This window comes from Marmota monax, unplaced genomic scaffold (assembly GCF_021218885.2).
Source record: "Marmota monax isolate L192 unplaced genomic scaffold, Marmota_monax_Labrador192_F-V1.1 WCK01_AAM20220418_F8-fsc00112, whole genome shotgun sequence".
NCBI classification, from domain to species: Eukaryota; Metazoa; Chordata; class Mammalia; order Rodentia; family Sciuridae; genus Marmota; species Marmota monax.
The window spans coordinates 3,883,987-3,904,703 of record NW_026692073.1 but is presented as its reverse complement, the minus strand read 5'-3'; positions in this window follow the sequence as shown (position 1 = coordinate 3,904,703).

Below are 20,717 nucleotides of genomic sequence, written 5' to 3'. Positions count from 1 at the left end.
CTAGAAATCCATTCTCCAGTCTGCTGAGCTGTCCAGTTGGGTGTGCTGTCGGTAAAAGGCAGTGTTTAGACGGTCATCCGTGGTGAACTTCAGCAGATGCCCCAGCACAACATTGCACAGACCACCAAAGAGTTTGCTTTTGCTGGCAGCTCTCCCAGTCCTCACATATTAATGCTGTGCCAACAGCTATTGTCTTGGACAAGTGACTGTGCTGGCAACATAGGATTCCCTTATACAAAATCCTTCACACAGAGAGCCAGCAAGGATTCCACTTCTAGCTTTGCCTGACACCCTCACATAGAGCGTTTGTTTCACTTGGGAAAATGCTTCAGGAGTCGCTGTGCTGTGGTAATGTGGCTTCAGGACAACCAAAAGGCTTGAACTGAGAAGCACAGAGACTACTCTGGACTCTGACATTTAGAACATTTTTCTTTCCTCTGAAAGAGCTAAGAAATAAGAAAACATAGGAAAAACCTGAAATTATCTCCCCGATTTATTCTAAGGAATGTATCTAATGTGAATGTACTTTTTTTTTTTTTTTTTGCGGACTATGAGACCCATTAAAGATTTCTCCAAAGTAATCTAATTTGTCAAGACATGAGGTAGAAACTCTTAAGTCCAATAATAGTCAGAACACTAGTGGGTGAAATTCTAAGCCTGCTGCTTATTAGCTGTGTGACTTTGGAGAAATTAATTATTCTCTCTGATCCTCAATTTTAATATATTTATAATTAGAGTAATACTCCTTGACTCTCAGAGTTGTCAAATGTTAAATGAGATATTGTAAACCCAATTTAGAAGTCACTCAATTTCATATTAGTTTTATTCCTTCCTCCTATGATATCAGCTCTATTTTCAGAAAGTGTCATCACATTTTAAAAGTAGAAGCACTGAGAAATCCAATATAAATTTTTCAAGAAATTTTAAATTTTGTTTGTTTATCTATTTATTTAGATTGTGGTGCTGGGTAGTGAACCCAGGGCCTCACACATGCTAGGCAGACACTCTACCACTGAGCCATATTCTCAGCTCCCAATATAATCTTTATCAAAACATTCTACTTATTTTAAAGATGTTAATAATTTCCTATAATGTGTAAAATTTGCAGAAACCTAAGAAGACCTAGAAGACATTTGGCCTGGTTTGCTTCACCTGCAATAATTCTGATTCTTTGGTATACTTTTGTCCCAGGTTATATCTATGACAGGAATTAGAATATTGAGTGGAAACATTTGGGTGCCCATCACTTTCTCAGGATTCTGAGCCAAAAGACCTTATTTATTTATTTATTTTCAGAGTTTGCCTATACTTTATTCAGCAAGAATTTAACAATTTATTTAAACTGATACATACATTTGTACTGATGTTTAAATACCTGTATGTATTATATAATGTTCAAATCAAGTTACACAGAACCATTTCTGCATATCATTTCTTTGGAATAGTGAAAACATTCAAAGTCTTTCTAGTTTTTTTTTTTAATATATGGTATATTATCATTATCTATAGTCAGGCTAGTGATGGAACATCAGAACTTCTTTCTGTAACTTAGCATCTGTTGATCTACCTTTTCCCATCTCTCCCCTGCCCTGCTCTCTGTGCATCTAGTTACTACCATTCTACTCTTAACATCTATGAGACCAACTTTCTTAGATTCTGGATATGAGTGAGAGCATTCAGTATTTGTCTTTCTGTGGCAAGCTTATTTCTCCTAACATAATTACCTTCAGTTCCATTTAAGTTGTAGTAAATGCTGCTGAGAGCCATTGCCAAGTAGGTATGACGCATGGCATGACCCAGGTCATTTGCAGTGACATTGCATGTAAGGTGACCTTGCTCAAGGACCAGGGCGATCCAGGTTTAGGGTGTATCCTGCTGGGATTAGGGAGTATCCCGCTCCTTGGGTTTAGGGCGGTTCCAGGTTTAAGGTGTACCCTGCTGGGAATAGGGTGTATCCTGCTGCCTCAGGCGCGCCCGCTCCTTGAGTTCCCATTGAGTTCTCGCGGGATTCAGAGAGTATTTGGGATTCAGAGCCCGGTGGAGTGTGCGGATTTTGCCCAGAACGTGGATTTGCCCAGAACGTGTGTGTAAAGTGCCGGTGACAGTTCGAGAATAAAGAGTTGCTGTTTGAATCTACAAGGTGTGTGGTGGCTCATGATTTTGTGCCCAGCCAGACTGCGGCAAAATGCCATTCATTCTTTTTAATGGCTGAATAGTATTCCATTGTGTGTATGTACCACTTATTCATTATCCATTTGTCAACTGATGGCATTTGTGTTGTTTCCTTTCTTGCCTATTGTGAATAATACTGCAATTACAATGGAAGTGCAGGTGTCTCTTGGACATCTTGGACATCTTGGTTTCATTTGAATATATACTTGGGAGTGAGATTGCTGGATCATATGGAAGTTCTACTTTTAATTTTTGAGAAACCTCTTTACTGTTTTCCATAATGGTTATGCTAATTTTTATTCCTACCAACGGTGTGCAAGGATTCCCTTTTCTCGATATCACTTGTTATCTTTTGTTCAGCAAGTTTTTTTGAAGCACCGATGATGTATCAGACATATCTAGGTGCTGAGGATGTAGCAATTAGCAAAACACAAAAAAAGCCCTATTTGTTCAGAAGGACAAACAGACAATAAACTAAATAAATAAATCTGTTAAGCATAATGGAGAAAAATAGGGTGAAAAGAGAGATACAGAGTGGTTGGACAAAAGCAATTAAATGGGGTGGTCAGGAAAGTCTCATAGGAAGATAAACCAGTAAAGACCTGAAGGAGACTGGGAAGGAGCCATGTAGAAATTTGGAAAAAGAACATAACTTAGGAGAAGTATGTTGAACTTGAGGCAAGAAAGTGCCTGTCAAGTCACAGAAGAGCAAGGAGTCTGGCCACAGCAGGGACAACAACAGAAAGTAAAGAGATGTGGAGCGGCAGATTGTGTAGGACCATTATAAGGACTTTGTCTTACTGTAAATAAAGTGGAAGCCTTCCTGGGTTGGAGCGAGGAAGTGACATGATCTGACTTATGTTTTAACAGGAACAGTCTAATGTGCTATAAGACAGGCTGAAAAGCAATTTAGAAATTGCAAGGAGATTATTATAATAATCCAATGAGACAAAATGTAAATATTTGCTGATGGCTTGGATGTGAAAGAGATGAGTCAAAAAGGACTCCAATTTTTTTTTTTTTCTGGCATGAGAGAGTAAAAGGATTGTTGTACTATGAACTACAGGAAGACTACAGGAAGAATAGGGTTTAGGATGAATCAACAGTTTGATATCAGATGAGGTTTGAGATGATTGTTGGACATCCCAGTAAGGAGATTAGGTAGGTACTTGGTTATTGAGTTGGAATAAAGGGCAGAAATCTGGGCTAGAGATATAAGTTAGATATGTTGGTGTCAGCCCATACATGATATTGAAAGAAGGAAAGCAGATACTAATGTCTGCAGGGAGGCAGACCAGCAGGTGGGACGTGGTGGAGGGAGCTTGTTGAAAGTCTCTTCTGAGTGGTTTCAGTTTTCCAGTGGAACAAGAAGTGATGTTATCTAGTGAGAGTTTCTACTGAAGGTTCAGGAGTGGCATATGCCTGGTTGTAGAGTTAAGATTCCCAGCCACTGCAGGATAAGCCCCATCTTCTGAGGTCCCCAAACTTTGCCAGTCCAGGGTCCATTGTCTCAGTGCTCTCTCTTTGTGTTTGACTACCCCACCCGCCAGGTGTTACTTTCTCCATCCTCTATCTTTGTGGTATGAATAGACCATAAAACCATGCAACTTGGCTCTTGCCTAAACAGAGAATATAGCCTCATGACTCATAGAATCTGCTCCTTGAAACCATCTGGAGGCAGGGTGCCTGAGAAGAAGAGGGAACCTTTGAATTCAACAGCTTCAAAGCCCCTTAAGTGAAAAAGATGATCTGCTCCAGAAGAACACTTGGCTGAATGGGGCCTGGGGTACAGTATGGGAAAGCTCCAGGGGCCACAGGCAAAACGTGCAGAGCAAAGCTACTGAGTGATGTGGACTCCCTGACTCACACCCACAAAGTGATTCAGAGACTTATTGGGTGTTCGGTCTTCATAATATGCTGCTTACACATGCAGTTTGTCTGTTCATAACTTTAAAACGATTCTAGAGTGTTCTTTGACTCATATTGCTGTTTCTTGACATGAATCCTAGGGAAACAATTTTAGTTATGGCCAAATATTCATATGTATGGATGTTCATCAGTGTTATTTAGAAGAAAAAAAAATGGAAACAATCTGAGCACCCTGAGGAGGGAAGTTGTCATATACTTATATCTCTTAAAACAATATTTACAACAATGCTTAGTAACATGGAGGATAACTGTAGTATAGTGTTAAGATTAATTTTCTGCTTTCATGAGTACAGAGAACACAGAATGAAAAATCAACCCAATAATTATCTGTCAGTTGTAGACTTGAGTTTTTTCGTATTTCTTAGGTACTTGTATGTTTTCCAGATTTCTCATCAGGAGCAGACATTATTTTTATAATCATATTTTTAAATTCCTGGTTGAAGCAAAGACTACAATCAAGAATTTCTCAATTATTCCCAGTCTTCCTTGAATTGCTCTCCATGGCTGCTGATTCCTCTGTTTATTTCAGATCTCTCAAGTATTTGGCATCTGGTTCTTAGGACAAGTGGTCAAACCTGAATGGGCAAAACGTGCCAGGATGTTGAATAAGAGGTGAGCTGGTGGGAAACGTGTGACACTGGTATGAGAGAGCAGGAGTGGTCTCTTGGAGCCCTGGAGCTGTTTATCAGACTGAGATTTCACTCATCTGAGCTGGCCCTGGGCCCTGTTGCTCCCAGGACACCTAGAACTCATTGTTTGCCTTTTAATTGTTTATTCACTCAAACTCCTGAATTCTTTGTAGCTGAATCATTTCCCGTTTAAATTTCCTCAACTTTTCCTCTTTATCCCAAGACTGAGCATTATCTCTGTTCTACAGTGCATGAGTTATTCTTCACAAAGGTAAGCTATCAGTAATGTGTTAGTCTGTCATGCAAAAAGGCAAAATAATTGGGATTTACAGTTCGTCCATCTGATTTGAGAGTGACCAATAATCATCACAAATGGTGCACCTATCCCAACTGAATCAGGATATGGCATTTCCTGTATTGGTAAGTCTTTCCAAGTTTTTCTAAGGGACGCTAGCTTTAATATCCTTCTGCTTCTTTAAGATTGGGAAACCACCCAGGCCTCCCAGCTCTTGGCAAGCAACAGACTGATTTCATGTTGTTACTCAGCATTTTGCTTCTCATTGAAATGCCTGGCTCTGCACAACCGGTTTGTAGAGTCTGAAGATCCTCTGGGTGTGTCCAGGAACACAGCAGCCTCAGGAAGACAAAACAGGAGAAGGGCTTTAGAGCTCTGATCAGCTGGAATCCATCCATTGTCAACAACCCCGGCTCTTGGTGCTATGCCTTTTAGAGCCTTTCTCTCTCTTCTGGTTGCTGTCCCATCTACTCTTCTAGAGCAACTCAAATGCCACCTTTACCAGCCTAATTTAACCTTTTCCTTGTCTGTGTTTTTTTTTAAACAATAATTTTGTTTACTTTATCTTACACACTTCCCTTGTATCAGACTTATATATGTATTTGTATGTGTGTCTCCCTACCAGGTTGTAAGTGTCCTGGAAAGTTAGTGATCCAGTTTAGCTTGCATCCCTCTCCTTTAGCACAATACCTGTGTTCATCAAATCAAAGTGCTTTAATTAAATGGAATTGAATCTTTATTGAAGACAATAATTAGATTTAGAATAGATCTGAGAATGCTGAGTAATGTACAACTTCCGCCTTCCTTGGGTGGACCTGAAACCTTGGGTAGACGTCAATCACTGCCAGGTTTGTAATAGATTCAGCAAAGGTGACATTTCTCAGGGTTGCTATGGCCTATAGGATCTCAGCCTTCATCGGCCTGGGAGTCTGTCTTTAAATGTTATGGAATCACAATCATTTTAATGGTTCATATACTACCATTGTAAAACATTTGTGGTTTTAATGGGGAAAAAAGCAAATTCTTGAAGGGCTAACTTCTTGAAGAAAAGAAAATAAATAGCCATGTATTTTTATCATAGATAAAGTGGAACTTGACAAATTAAAGTGGTAATGTAGACCTATGCTTATTATTATGTAAGAGTTTCACAATTCATCATTGGGTAAAAACAAAAATGTTCTTCAGTAGCATGTTTATTATGCTACCATTTTTTTTTTTTTGTAAAAACAAAACAAAGGATAACCTTTATGTAAAATATATGTCCAAATACCTAGAAAAACATTTGGAAAATAACAGGCATTTATTCTCATACAGTTTAAGTATCTGTAACAAGAATTAAACATAGCACAATTAGTTAATTAGTATATATAATTTATATGAACTACTCTTTGTAATAACTAGAACTGTTTGAGAGATTGAGGATTAGTAGAAAACAAGCTACTGTTTCCCAGGCTGTTATGGTCTGTGCTATAGTCAGACCTGCACAGGTGGTAGGGAATATGAGGGTACTACTGGGTACTTGGAGGAAAACATAAGAAACTCAAGGAAGGTGGAGTCCCATCCCCCCACCATTTTATTTTTATTGAACCCAGGGCCTGGGCAAGCACTGAACCACTGAGTTATGAGAGCTATGTCCCCAGCCCTGTTTTTGTAGGTTCCCCTTAACCTCTCAGGGAATAAATCCAGGGGCATGCTACCAGCAAACTGCATGCCCAGCTCTCTTTATTTTTTATTTTGAGACAGGGGTCTCATCAATAAATTGATGAGGCTGGTCTCAAACTTGCAATTCTCCTGCCTCAGCCTCTGGAGTTGCTGTGATGACAGGTGGGAGCCACCATACCCTGTTATTTCTGTATGCTTATGGTTACAAAGACATATCTTTAAAAATAAAATTACTGGAGGGGTGAAAGACATGTTCTACTGTGAGTCTAATGGGAATTTCTCTGTTCACATCAAAATATTTTTTAAAATCTTGGTTTTAAATTTAAATTTGATTTAATTTCAAAAGGAGATACATTAAGAAAGGACCAAATCTAAAAGATAGTTTGGTTCATTACTAGATCCCAGCCATCCCTCTGTTTCAACCAGAGTTACACATCTTTTTATATTTCTTGATAATGTCAGATTTCTTAGGAATGCACTTATTTTTCTAAAATAGAATGGGCTATAGGCTAAAATATTAAATGTAGTTAATTTTCAATTGATAGGATAATAGGATATATCTATCTCTTTATAGCTTTTTAGATTAATTTTTCCCCAAAGGTAAAAGAATCAGAGATAATTTTCAAAACCATTCTGTTGGACCCTTGACAGCATGCCTAAATCTTACATTATTATCACTTTTTATTTCCTCTTTTTCTCTGCTTCTGGTCTTTAGTCTTGGTTAATAGTATAGCTAATGCGAAGAAATATCCTCTTAGCAAGCTTTTTCTTCCCTATCTTCCTCATTCCATAGCTCACGAAAATGCAAGCTTGCTCGCACGCGCGCGCACACACACACACACACACACACACAGACACACACATTGAAATGGTATTCTGAAAGATTTCTTCCTGGAATTTCCACTGCTGTTTCTGAGTTTCATTTGATCCATACTAATTACAAAAAAAAAATTAATGACAAAATCTACTATATTTGGTTCACTTTAGGATATTTAAAGTAATACCAAATTCACAGGAGACATTTCTCTTACTAGGAAGGACAGAAAAAGATTGTATTTATTTTATTTTTTATATGAGTGAAAAACAACCTTGAAAACCAGAGGTATTATGTGTGGTAAGTGACTGCATTTAAATTTTAAAAATAGGTCTTTTGCACTACTTTCACTATGCAGAGAGTCAAGTATTTTTCCATACCTGTAGGAAAATAGCACCATTTATTGGCAAGTCCAATGTATCAATCAGCAGTGGAGAAGAATACCTCAGACCAGGAAAGCACCAGTACTTACCTTGCTGGTGTTAGTCAGATTTTTGTTGTTGTTATCAATATACCTGACAAGAACAACTTAAAGGAGGAAAAAATTATTTGGGCTCCTAGTTTTCAGTGCCTCTGTTCATGACTGGCTGACTCCATTGCTCTGAGCTCAACATCAACACAGAACATCATGGCAGAAGGCCAGGAAGCAGAGAGAGTGGGGCAGGGGTTGCAAGGAAGATGAACCCTTCCTGGGCACACCTACAGTAACCTCCCTCTTTTAACCATGCCTTATCTGCCTATAGTTACCTTCTAATTGTCCATTCAAACTAGGATGAACTGATTAGGTTAAAGCTCTTCAAATATAATTATTTTACCTCTGACAATTCTTGCATTGATGCATGAGGTTTTTAGGAACATTTCATATCCAAACCATAAGAATACCTATATATCAAACCCCCAGTTTTACTTCTTGTGCCTTCGGTTAAAAACTCTCCTCCTTCCCTTATTATCAATCATTTTATTTTTCTCTTTTGCAATAGGCTAATGTAAAGCTAGAATGAGAGAGTTGGATAAACACTGATAAAAGACTTAGGGACCAGGAGTCTTATCTAGTTCTCAACTAAATTAGGCATATCATTTCTTCCATCCCTCCCTCCTGCATTCTGTCCACAAATATTTGTTGAGCTCCTACCCTGTGCTGGAGACTGTTCTAGGTTGCAGAGATGAATTAAGATATGACCTCTGCACTTTGGGTCTGTGTCTCTGGACCCTCGATTGTCATTGGAAAAACAAAACAAAATAAAACAAATATCAAAACAGAGGCTGAAACAGTGAGTGGGCACAAGTCTGTGGCACTCCCCATCTGCTATCTGGACAGTGAAGCAGTGTGTCACATACAGGCATCTACTGGGCTCCTCTGTGCAAGGGAGGGAAGCATGAAATGTAGAAGTGGTACAAGGTTCTGTTAGATGGTGACTGGGAGGAAAAGATGGTAATAGTGCAGTAGCAATTTGGCTCCAAGTCCTTGAGCAATGCAAGCTGTTCTGATGCTGCTGTAGTCAGTGAAACCAGTTCACCTACATCAAATGATTTTGTTATAAGCAATCACCTGTCTGAAAGAATCACAAGAATGCAGGCTTGCTTTGCACTTCAGTTATAGAGGTAGTAAGTTTGGAAGTCAAGGATAAATTGATGAATTGGAAGCAAATCATTTCATAAAGGTAAATGTCTAGTCCTTTGGATGGGGGGCTCTTCTTTCTCTCCCCAGGACCCAACAGTTTTAGTGCCACGATACTTATTGAACAAAAGCAAGAATGGCAAAGCTCTAATGGAGAGCAGCTTTTGGAAATTGAAAATATGGTGGGAGTAGCTCCTCGGTGGAAAATTGGGAGAGATTGGTAACCAAGAGCTGAGCTTTTATTTCATGATATAAGGAAATATAAAATGGTGTAATGGTGTGAATGGTCTTATCCACACTTTTGCTTACAGAGAAGCTCACTGGGAGGCCTGAGGGAAGAAAGCAGAAGAGAGGTGGAGACTGGTCCTGTTCCAGCCCCCTCTCTACTCTGAGAAAGTGACTTGTCTTACAAGCAGGACACAGACCTAGGGGAGGGGAGCTTTACTGCCAGCCAAGTGGCTGAAGAAAAAAGACAGTGGGTGGGGCAGAATGAGGACAGGGTTTGGAATCAGTGAAGCTTCACTTTCACAGTGTGTGTGGGGCTCACTTTTGACAAAGCCAAACACTTTCTGAGACTCAGCTTCCTCTTCTGTGTAATAGTACCTCCTACCTGCTGTAGTGAGCTGCTTTCGATTACAGAATTTACTTGCTTTAGAGATTTGCTTAGATTGAAACATTCTTTTTTCTTCTCTTATTCAAGAAAGTGATTATTTAATAGGAATTGCATAACTCACCTTTTATTTTCCCCTAAGTTTTTGTCATCATTCATGTTTATGAAGGGGTCTAGGGAGGTGAATAATAAAATGTCTTTCATAAACTATTTCTCAAATTTATGATTTAAGCAGAGATTCTCTTCCTAAATACAGTGTGTGTATGTGTGTGTGTGTGTGTATTTTGTTTTGTACCAGGGATTGAACTCAAGGGCACTCAACCAGAGATCCACATAACCAGCTCTATTTTTAAATTTTATTTAGAGACAGGGTCTCACTGAGTTACTTAGCATCTCACTGTTGCTGAGGCTGGCTTTGAACTCGAGATTCTCCTGTCTTCAGCCTCCCAAGCTGCTGGGATTATAGGTATGCACCACCATACCTGGAAATATTTCTATATTTTTTATTCCATTAAAATAAAGGAAAACATAATTAGATATTCCAGTTTAAATCTTCCTTCTTATATATTTCTTGTTCCAGCTTGATACATTCTTCTTCGAAAACACAAATACATCCTGGTAGTGTGAAGTGGTTTTTTTTCGTTGTTTTTTTTTTTGTTTGTTTATTTGAGATGATGTCTTGTCATATTGCCCAGGCTGGTCTCTAACCTCTGGGCTCAAGTGATACTCCTGTCTCAGCCTACCTAGCACTTGAGACTATATACATGCCTGATTATTGTCAAATCTTTAGATCAAGAGAAACACAAGGATCTTCCTACTTAAATTGGAAACAGGTCTGAGGCTGTGACAGGTAGAGGAGCTTTTTTATTGGGTTTCACTAGTTTGACAAGTGCTTAGAGCAAAGATTCAGGAAAGACCCGTGCGCATATCTGATCATACAGATGTCTGTGAAGAGGAAACTCTTAAGGATTTGTTTGGGCTCTAAGGCTCTATCAGGAGAAATCCAAGGAAAAGGTGGACAGAGCAGGTCACTTGATGGTGGCAAGAATCTAGACCTCATGGAGAACAAAGTCAGGGATTCCTCCTCACAGGTTGGAAGAAACTTGACTCTGCTCTGTTTATATGATTCCTGTTTTGTTTTTGTTTTAATCTGTGGAATAGTGATTGTATGGAACTAAAAGCATGGTGAAGAGAATTAAAATGAGAGGATATATGTTATTTCCCAGCATGAAATAAATACCCAATAAATTACAGATAATATTATTATTTTATATACTATACTCTATAATAAATCATATTTATTTATTAATCATATCAATATACCAAATATAATTATATATTAATATAACATGGTATGTACTTCTGTTATAATATCATAATAAATATTGATTACATAATATTGACAATATTATATATTATTAAGACTCTTACATGAAGATCTGGGAATATAGCTTGGAGGGAGGTAGAATGCTTGCACTGATTCAATCACTAGTACTGACAGGTAAATTTTTGGTTGAAGGTGAAGTGGCCGCAGGAAGAATGAAAGAGAAGTTGGTCTGGGATTTGAGGTAAGAGTTGAGATTTCTATCAGGCATTATATTGCATTGACAGATAAAGCCAATTTTTAATAGATCATCTCAGGGGCTGTGGCATCTGGACCCCCAAAATGAGATTGGCCTGGCTCAAGTCCAGGTGGAAAAGGAAATACTATGGATAAGTCATGAAAGTCTTAATTTGCAGGGATCTACTATATCCTCTGAACAAAAAGGGGAGAAAGGGAAGCAAGATTTGTCAGGTCCTGATGATAAGGTCCAGACAGGATTAATTTACACTGAAATATTGTCAGAAAATTGGGAAATTAAAAAATTTTGAGTGAATGATCAATTGTTTCTTAGAAATGCAATTGTTTGGCCCTAAACTTTCAATACCTACCATTAGACTCCAGAGACTTTCAGACCCTAATACTACCTCAGAGAATGTGTGATATACACTATTTTGTTTGCCAGTTAAAGAAATACATTTTTTAAAGAGGATGAAACTAATAATATTCCTCGTAAAAGAAAGAAACACAAGGACAATATGGGAAGTATAAAGAAAGTTTAAAATTTTGCATTTTTGTTCATTTGACTACCAGTGAAGCAAAACTTTTTATGAGTTGTCAGTTATTTTCACTAACGTGGATTATTTTTGTTACTCTATTTTTTAAAGAGAGAGAGAGAGAGTGAGTTTTTTAATATTTATTTTTTGGTTTTCAGTGGACACAACATCTTTATTTTTATGTGGAGCTGAGGATCGAACCCAGTGGCCCGCGCATGCCAGGTGAGCGCGCTACCGCTTGAGCCACATCCCCAGCCCCATTTTTGTTACTCTTATGTTACTTTTTCTTTTCATTTTTTTTAATCCCAGGGATTGAATCCAGGGGCACTTAGCTACTAAGCCACATTCCCAGCCCGTTTTTCATCTTTATTTTGAAGCAGGGTCTTGCTGAGTTGCCTAGGGCCTCACTAAGTTGCTGAGGCTGGTTTTGAACACCAGATCTTCCTGCTTTAGCCTCTGAGCCACTGGTATTACAAATGTGAGCTATTGCGGTTAGCTGTTAACTTTTTCTTTCTTTCTTTCTTTTTTTAAACTGATAGTTTCCTTGTTTTCTTTCTTATGCATCTGTGGAAGAATTTTATATAGTAAGGATATTGAATATTTGTCAGATATTCAATTCTTCTGTTTTGTTATTTGCTTTTCCACTTTGCGATGTTCTTTCTCACAGGGACATCTTAAATTCTTAATTTCCTTTTTCTTTTCAGTCATTATATTCACACTTTAATGCCCTACAAAAGTGAGACAGGAGACTTAAAAGATTCAAAATCATGGAGATGAAGATGGAAATAAAAGGATGATCAAAACCAAAAAACCCTAAATATAACTGGAAGATGAATGGAACAGACCATTGTTTGTAAATTCACCAAATTCATAAGAGTCCTGAGTGTGCACCCTGGGATTAAGACTTGCTATGTCTCTTCCTTGCTCTGTCAGTCACCAACAGTTTGGACTTTGGAAATTGGCTTAACCTGTTCTACCTCAGTTTCCTTACCTATAAAATACAAGATTTTTGTGTAGGATGTTGGGTTGTCGTGATATTCTAGTGGTTTGTAAATGCTTAATAAATATTATCTATCCTATTTTCTACCAGTTTTTAAGACCACGTGAAGAAATGAAATCAGAACTAGTTCTAGGATGGACTAGAGAAGAGAGAAAATTAAAACCAGGGACTAGGAGAATGCCCAGGGGGTGATGCATGGCTGAGAGCTCTGACCAGGGATGCAGAAGTCACCTGAGGGAGTTACTCTGAGGGGTGGTTGTGCCATATAAGGGAGAGTGACAAAGCAGTTGTTGAGGGTAGAAACAAAGAAGAGATAAGCTGTGAAAGATAAGCAGAGCTCACTAGAATTTCTTGTAAGATGAACAATTTTAAGTAAAAAGAAGAAAGTGGAAGTAAAGTGAAAGTAAAGTGAAAAGAAAGAAAAAAAAACTGTCAACAGTTGGCATTAAAATAGAAGATATTTTGTGAAGATAAAACCTACCTCACCAGAATGGCTAAAAATATAAAAGACTCATAATAAGAAGTATTGACAAGGATGAAGAGCAAAAGGAGCTATTTTACAAGTTAGTACAAACCCTTCTGTTTGATAGTATCTACTCAAGTTGAACTTTGTGCCCTCCTAGGACCCAGCAATGCTACTGCTAGATCTTTTAAATTGTGTTTGTTTGTTGGTACTGGGGATGGAAGCCAGGAACACTTAACCACTGATCCACATCCCCAGCCCTTTTTATTTTTTTATTTTGAGATGGGGTCTCACTAAGTTGCTCAGGACTTACTAAGTTGCTGAGGCTGCCTTTGAACTTACAATCCTCCTGCCTCAGTCTCCTGAGCTGCTGGGATTACAGGCATGTGCCTCTACTGCTAGATCTTTATGGAACAGAAACTATAAATTTTCTCACTAAAAGAAATTCATGTTAATAAGCAGCACTAATCATAAAAGCCCCTACTAAAAACTACGCAGATGCCCATCCACTAGAGGCTGGACAGATATGCTGTGCTATACTCAATGGAAAAAAGGCCACATGGGGAATCACAACAACATGGATGAACCTCACAAAACGGGGCAAAAGAAATGGACACAAAAGAGTCTGGTGTACAATTGCATGCAATCCATTTATATTATATATAGTTCAAAAACAGGCAAAACTAATTTTGGTGTTAGAAGTCAAGATTTGGTTACTATTGGGGGCAATCATTCACCAAAGAAGGCACAATTATGCAGGTGGGGTGGGGAGAGGTAGGTTTGAAGGGGCTATATTGTTTTTTCCTTTCCTTTTCTTTTTTCTTTCTTTCTTTCTTTTTTTTTTTTTTTTTGTAGAGCTAAAGACTGAACCTGGGGCCTCATGCATCCTAGGCCACGGCTCTACCACTGAGCTATACTCTCAGCCTATCTTCTACTTCTTAATTTAGGTGGTAACTACATAGTATATGTTCATATTGTAAAAATTCTTCTAAGTATACATTATTACTTGTGCATTTTTCTTTATGTATTTAATTGCTCAGTGAAAATGAAAAAAAAATATTGATGCACATTAGAAATTGACAAAAGCCACTAAAAACTCTTGTATTGCCTCACAGAAGGTAGAACCGTTTATTTTCAGTTTTATGCTGATATAGACAACATTTTTTTTTTGAAGTAAAGTTTTTTCAGTGTATTACTTAAGAAACAATAGATGAAAGAGTAACTTAATTTAGGGTTATTCTCTGATTTTACAGATTGAGAATTTTATTCCTATAGGTTATTAATATAAAGCATTTGTTTCATTAGCAACTTCTTTTATAAAGCTAACCACAAAAGGTGCCTGTACATTTTTTCTGTAACTGGTTGCCTGCAAGTCCTATGACCTGATGTAAGAGATAATTAGCCAGGATTTAGGTATTAGTGACATGAGAACAGTCCCATACTCAGAAACTCATAGGTGACATACCAAAAGAGGTAAGCTGAAGAAGTCTAGACTCTGGTGGCAGGACCATCAACAAATGTGATCCTTTAGACAACAATTTTGAAGCTGTTCCCATACAAAGTATAGATAACAGTACCTGTTTCATAGTAGTAGATCATGTAGGTGAAAGAATTCTGAAAATCATGAAATTTCATAGAAGTGCTGGGAAAGGGGCTTTATCACAACTCCTAAAGTTTTCTTTCTATTGACACAACAGCCAGAACCTGCCCCTTCCCACTGCTCATACTGCCCCAAGAGGGCAAAAATGATGGGTAAATTTGGCAAATAGTATGTCCTTTTTTGACTTTTCCCTTTTAGAAGTCAACCTGTCTAGAATGAAAGGTTATTGAACCTTACAGATGTTGAGTGCATGCCCCAAATTTAGATGGATAGATGACAGAGACAGAATTTGAACTCAGGTCTCTGCAATTACACAGACCATGTATTTAACCATCCCATGATATTTCTTGTCTAATAAGTCATGGACTATATAAAAAATGAAAAGCTATGGCACAGATAAGGATACAATAGGGATACAGGGAAGGGGGTGATTCATACCAGGACCAGACAAGGATGACTACCAAGATTTCTATATTCCCATGCTACAGGGATCAATTCCTGCTAAGCTCTCTGTGTAAACCCCAGGAGCCAGAGAGGCTAGAATGATCACTTATGTTTTTTTAGGCTTTACTATAAGAGGAAGAGTTACCTGTTGTTGGCAAAACAGTTACAATTAAACAGCGTTTAACCTCATGCCACTTGCTTGGGTGCCAGCACTTAGCCAGTGGTTGTAGCTCCAGTTAGACATTTACTTCTGCTGCTGTTTCCTTTGAATTCTTCTGAACTTTTACCCCAGAAGACATTCTAAGGTATGAAAATGGATGGGAAGCAGATTTTCAAACACTTGAAGTATGAGAATTTGCAAAGGGCATGTTAACAGGGTCTCATAAAGGATAATTATTTATTTTTATTAAGGTCATAATTTATATTCAAGAGAAAGCATTGATCTTAGGTGTTCAGTTAGATGGGTTTTAACAACTTTATACATCCCTGCAACCACCAGCCAGAGCAAGATAAAGGCCATTTTGACCATCATGGAATCATAGAGCCTGATGTTTTGTATGTGCATCTGGCTTTTCTCACTCAACATGGTATTTTGGAGATTTATTCTTGTCATTGCCTTTACCAATAGCTTGTTTTGTTTTATTACCAAGCAGTATTCTATTGTATAGATACATGACAGTTACTTTAACCATTCCCTGTCCACAGATGTTTAGGGTGCTTCTAGTTTTTTGTTATTATGAATAAAGCTGTTATGAGCATTTTTATAAGAGTCTTTGTGTGGAGATATATTTTCATTGCTCTTGGGTAAATATTTAGGAGTGGAACTGTTGGGCTGCAGGATAGAAATATGTTTGTTGTTAACAGAAGCTGACAAATAATTCTGCAAAGAGTTGAACCATTTTACATTGTTACCATCAATGTTGCTCTGCCTTCCTGAAGGAAAAATCTTAATAAAGAATAGTTATCATGGTGTTCAGGGAGGGGAAGATTGCTATGGGAATAGTTTGAAGGGAGGAAAAAAAAACAGCAAAAGAGAGGAGTGGATTGGCATTCACCAAATAGAGTTCACCAGGAAGCCAGCCGGAGAGGACCACGTGGACAGTGGACTCCATAGCTACCAATCAAGGCTGTGTTCTCCACTGATGACATTCATTCCACATGCCAGGCCCTCTGTCTGTGATCCAAGAAATCTGGGCAACTTATTGTTTTTGCTCAAGTTGTACTTCATTGAAATTCTTTTTGGAGTGTCCCTTTCGGTCACAAGTTCCCTTTCCTGTCTGAGAGCCAAGACATAGCACAGCAAGCCTTTTTGAACTTGTGCTGCTGACTCCACCTTCAGTGTGGTGGTATCAAAACTGATCCTGCACAGGGTCAGCTTTTCCAGGGTGGCTACAAGTCAAGAGCAAGTGACTATTTATCTTTTGGCCTCTTCCCCCAGGTTACTTTTAGCAAGGTTTTCAGTTTGTTTTTTTATGCTATTACATTCAAGAGAGGGCAAGGCCTTTGGCACTGCTTGAAGATGATTTCATTTTGAGACAAAACCTTATTCTCTGAGCCTTTTTTTAAGGTTATCATCACAGAGGCCAGAATTAGTGGGGATTAGCCCCCAAGAATAAATCTAACTTTCTTTAGGCATGACTGATCCTGGCTGTGTCTTCCTTTGATTTAATCCTATACTAAAAGTTTTTGCTAAAGTGGGTAAGCAGCACTTCTTATTCCTCTAACTGTACAGATGGCCAACTCTCACATTATTGCACATTCTTAGCTTAATATCTTTAGCTAAACAACTCATTGTTTTCTGATATACGGAAAGAAAGTTTCCAAAAAATGCCTTGCCGGTTAGCCTGAAACAAGTGGTTGTCCCTGAACCAAGCCCATATCCTGGAGAAGAGTGCTATGCTCAGGTCTTGGTCACTTATCTGCCTCATCCACAGAAGTATGGAGAAAGGGGATGCAGATACTAGGAGGAAAAAACAACAGGCATCTAGTGTGGAACATTTGATCAAGTGTTTCTGTTCAACACCCTCACCATTGCCACAATGTTCTAAGGACTAATTCTGCTCATCAATTGGCTTTTAGGTTGCATGTCATTTCAACAGAAAGGCTTCTCTCAAAGTACAAGTCCCCATTCAAGCATCTTATAGCTCTTGTTCATTTGTTTGATAGTTTAGTATCTAAACATCACTTTGGCTCTAACTCTATGAATTCGGGATAGTATCTATAGTGTTCATCACATCATAGGTATTCAAAAGTATCTCCAGGATGAATGAATAAGAATGAAAGAAAATCTGTCAGTGGATTCCCTTGGTCTCAGGTTGTAGGCTAACTCCTTTTTAGTAAAAGGTCAGTAAATTAACCTCTGGTTAAACTTCAGACTCAGTTATTAGAACCAGTATAAGTTATTTGCTTCATTTCTTTTGCTTCTTCTCATTCCCTTTACTTTTCTTTTTCTTTCCTTTTTTTTCCTCCAGTACTAGGAATTGAACCCATGGCCTCATCCATGTTAGGCAAATGCTATACCATTGAGTTACGTTCTCAGTCCACTTGCCTCAATTTTACAGTCAGAAATTTAAGAACTGCAAAAACCTTTGAAAGTAAAAAAAATAATAGAATTGACTGGATTAGCCTCATCATCCTTTATTGAAATAAAACATGTAATATCTGCGTGAAAATATCTCTCATGATAAAGTAGTAAAATCATGGACCTCACATTACATAGAGCTTCTATGTGATTTCAGCTACAAAGGAACCCAGCAACACAAGTAATATGGGCAAGTCTACACAAGAGATGAGAAAAAGGCGGGGGAAAGGCCTGAGAACCAGAAAGACAAGATGAATTTGAATTACACAGAATCATCTGAAAAACTCAGTGGTCAAACATGATTATTACTTAGCAACCCTTAGGTGCTATTCTGTACTCATTCTGCCAACCCCATGTGCCCTGACCTCTCCACTTCACTCTCAATTCACACTGCTGTCTCATTCAGTTCTGGGGTATATGAAAAGGCCACAATATTTAATGTAGTAAATCTGAATATAAACAGACTTCAGGTTTTTTTCTTTTACATGGACATTCTGGTTATTTGAATTTTTATATTATATCCCTAATTTTTAGTTAGTGACTTCCTCCATCTTCCATTTTCAATGCTGTCAGTATTTCTAATTTTCCGTAGAGACTTTCTGGCCAATGAGAGCCTAGCATTCTTCAGGATGTAGATTTAGGGATGACACATGGCCCATTCATAATAATGAGAATGATAATAACAATAATGCACATTAACTTGCAAAAAAAAATCTTTGCTAAGGCTTCTGGGACACAGGCAACATTCTCAATGGGCTTCACCCTGGGATAATCTGAAGCTGGAACTTTTGCAGTTAACTTGCTCTCACATGGAATCTGAGGCTGAAACCAATCAGTGAAAGGCAGAGCTCAGAAATGAAGAAAAACCATAACTGAGTTTGAACCCCGAGTCCACTTGTGCCTAAAGCCCACTCTATCCCTGGAGTTTCAGTTACGTAATTCAATCAATTCCCTCTCTTGGGTGAGTAGCATTTTCTGTCTTTAACATCCAGAAGGATCTTAACTAAAATATTCTATAATAATGTGCTCTTACTCAATTACATTCCCATACTCTTTCTTGAGAGGGGAAGAAACAAGCAAAGTTATAGCTACTTCCTGGAGAATTAACTCCTTATAACAATGAGATGGCCTACAACAAAACAAAACTGGGAGTCAGCTCACTAGGATTTACTTCTATTCTTCTTGAAATGCTTTGTTTGGTTTCATTCTTTTTCACATTAGTGGTGAGAGGATACTTCCTCTCACCTCTAGAATAGACTGATTGTTTTATACCTAGCCAGCTGGCAGGCCTTCCAAAATTTTCCTTAATGAAATTTTGTATTAGCCTGTTTTTCATTATTATAGCAAACACCTGAGCCAAGCTACTCTACAAAGAAAAGAGGTTCATTTAGTTTACAATTCTGGGAGTTCAAAAGCATGGTGCCAATATCAGCTTGGCTCTAGTTAGGATCTCTAGCATCATGGTGGGTATGTGGGTGGCACAAAGTGATTACATGACCACACAGGAAGACAGAGGTTTGGGCTCCTTATAAATAGTTCTCTTGAGAACTCAGGCTTCTACAAGAACTATCTTAATCTCTTCCTAGGGTGGGGCTTCCCAGTAACCTAAGGTCCTCCCACTAGACCCCCCACCTCTTAAAGGTCCACACTACCTTCCAGCATTAGTGCACTGAGTACCATGCCTTCAAACCATAACCAAACAATAGGAAGTACAATCCTCCACATGGCCTTAACACAGCTTCAATTCCCTCTAGCTTTCTAAGCTCATTGCTATCTCTTCTCTGCCAAATGTCATTGTAAACCAATCCTAGGAACAACCTACTACCATTCTTTCAACTTTCAGAGTAGAATCTATATGTAGAAACTCCAGGTATCATCTATATGAAATAATACCTGTCCAAAAGTTAAGCCTAAATAATGACTCATTTTTCTGATTGCCAATCTCACAGAAACAAGGACAGGGAGAATATGTTATAGGAATTCTTATAGGCCAGAAGAATTTCTTAAACAGGATCATTTAATTAGTAGTGGTTTCATCATAAGGTATTTTTAGACTTTCATTTAAAATTTTGAAGCATTTGATATCCCTCAGGAAAAAACGAATTTAGTCTGTATCCAAGGTAGTGAATCCAGCAATTACTTTTCATTTGCCAAAATGATGAACACCTTAGCTTTCCAGGAACTAACATTGCCTAATTAGATTCCACATCTCTGACAGATGATAAGAACATAATGTTAGTAAATTGGTAAAAAAAAAAAATCTTGCAACTGGTTCTTACAAGAATTTAAATAAGTTGTTAGATTGTGCTGGTTCTTCTCAACAGCTCTTATCTTTTAAAAGAGGAAGGTGTTTGGATATCAACTAACTCCTTTCATGTGTGAAGTTGCATGTGTCATAACACTGATTCTCAGACCAAACATGAATAAAGGTGAAGGACCATGTCATTTCTAATAAAAATAAAAGAGAATTGAGTTAGTCATTTTTTCTCAAATATTCCTGCAAAACAAGAAGTTTCTATTGTATATAGCACAAAGTACTCTGGGCTCTGAATTAGGAAACCTAAACTTGATTTTTTAATTTGTTCTTTTTAGATACACATGACAGTAGAGTATATTTTGACATATTTTACATACATGGAGTATAATTTATTGTAATTAAATTCCATTCTAGTGGTTGTACATGATACAGAGATTCACTGTGGTGTATTCATATATGAACACACAAAAGTTATGTCAGATTTATTCCACTGTCTTTCCTATTCCTATCCCCCTTCCTTTCCCTTCATTCCCTTTTGTCTAATCC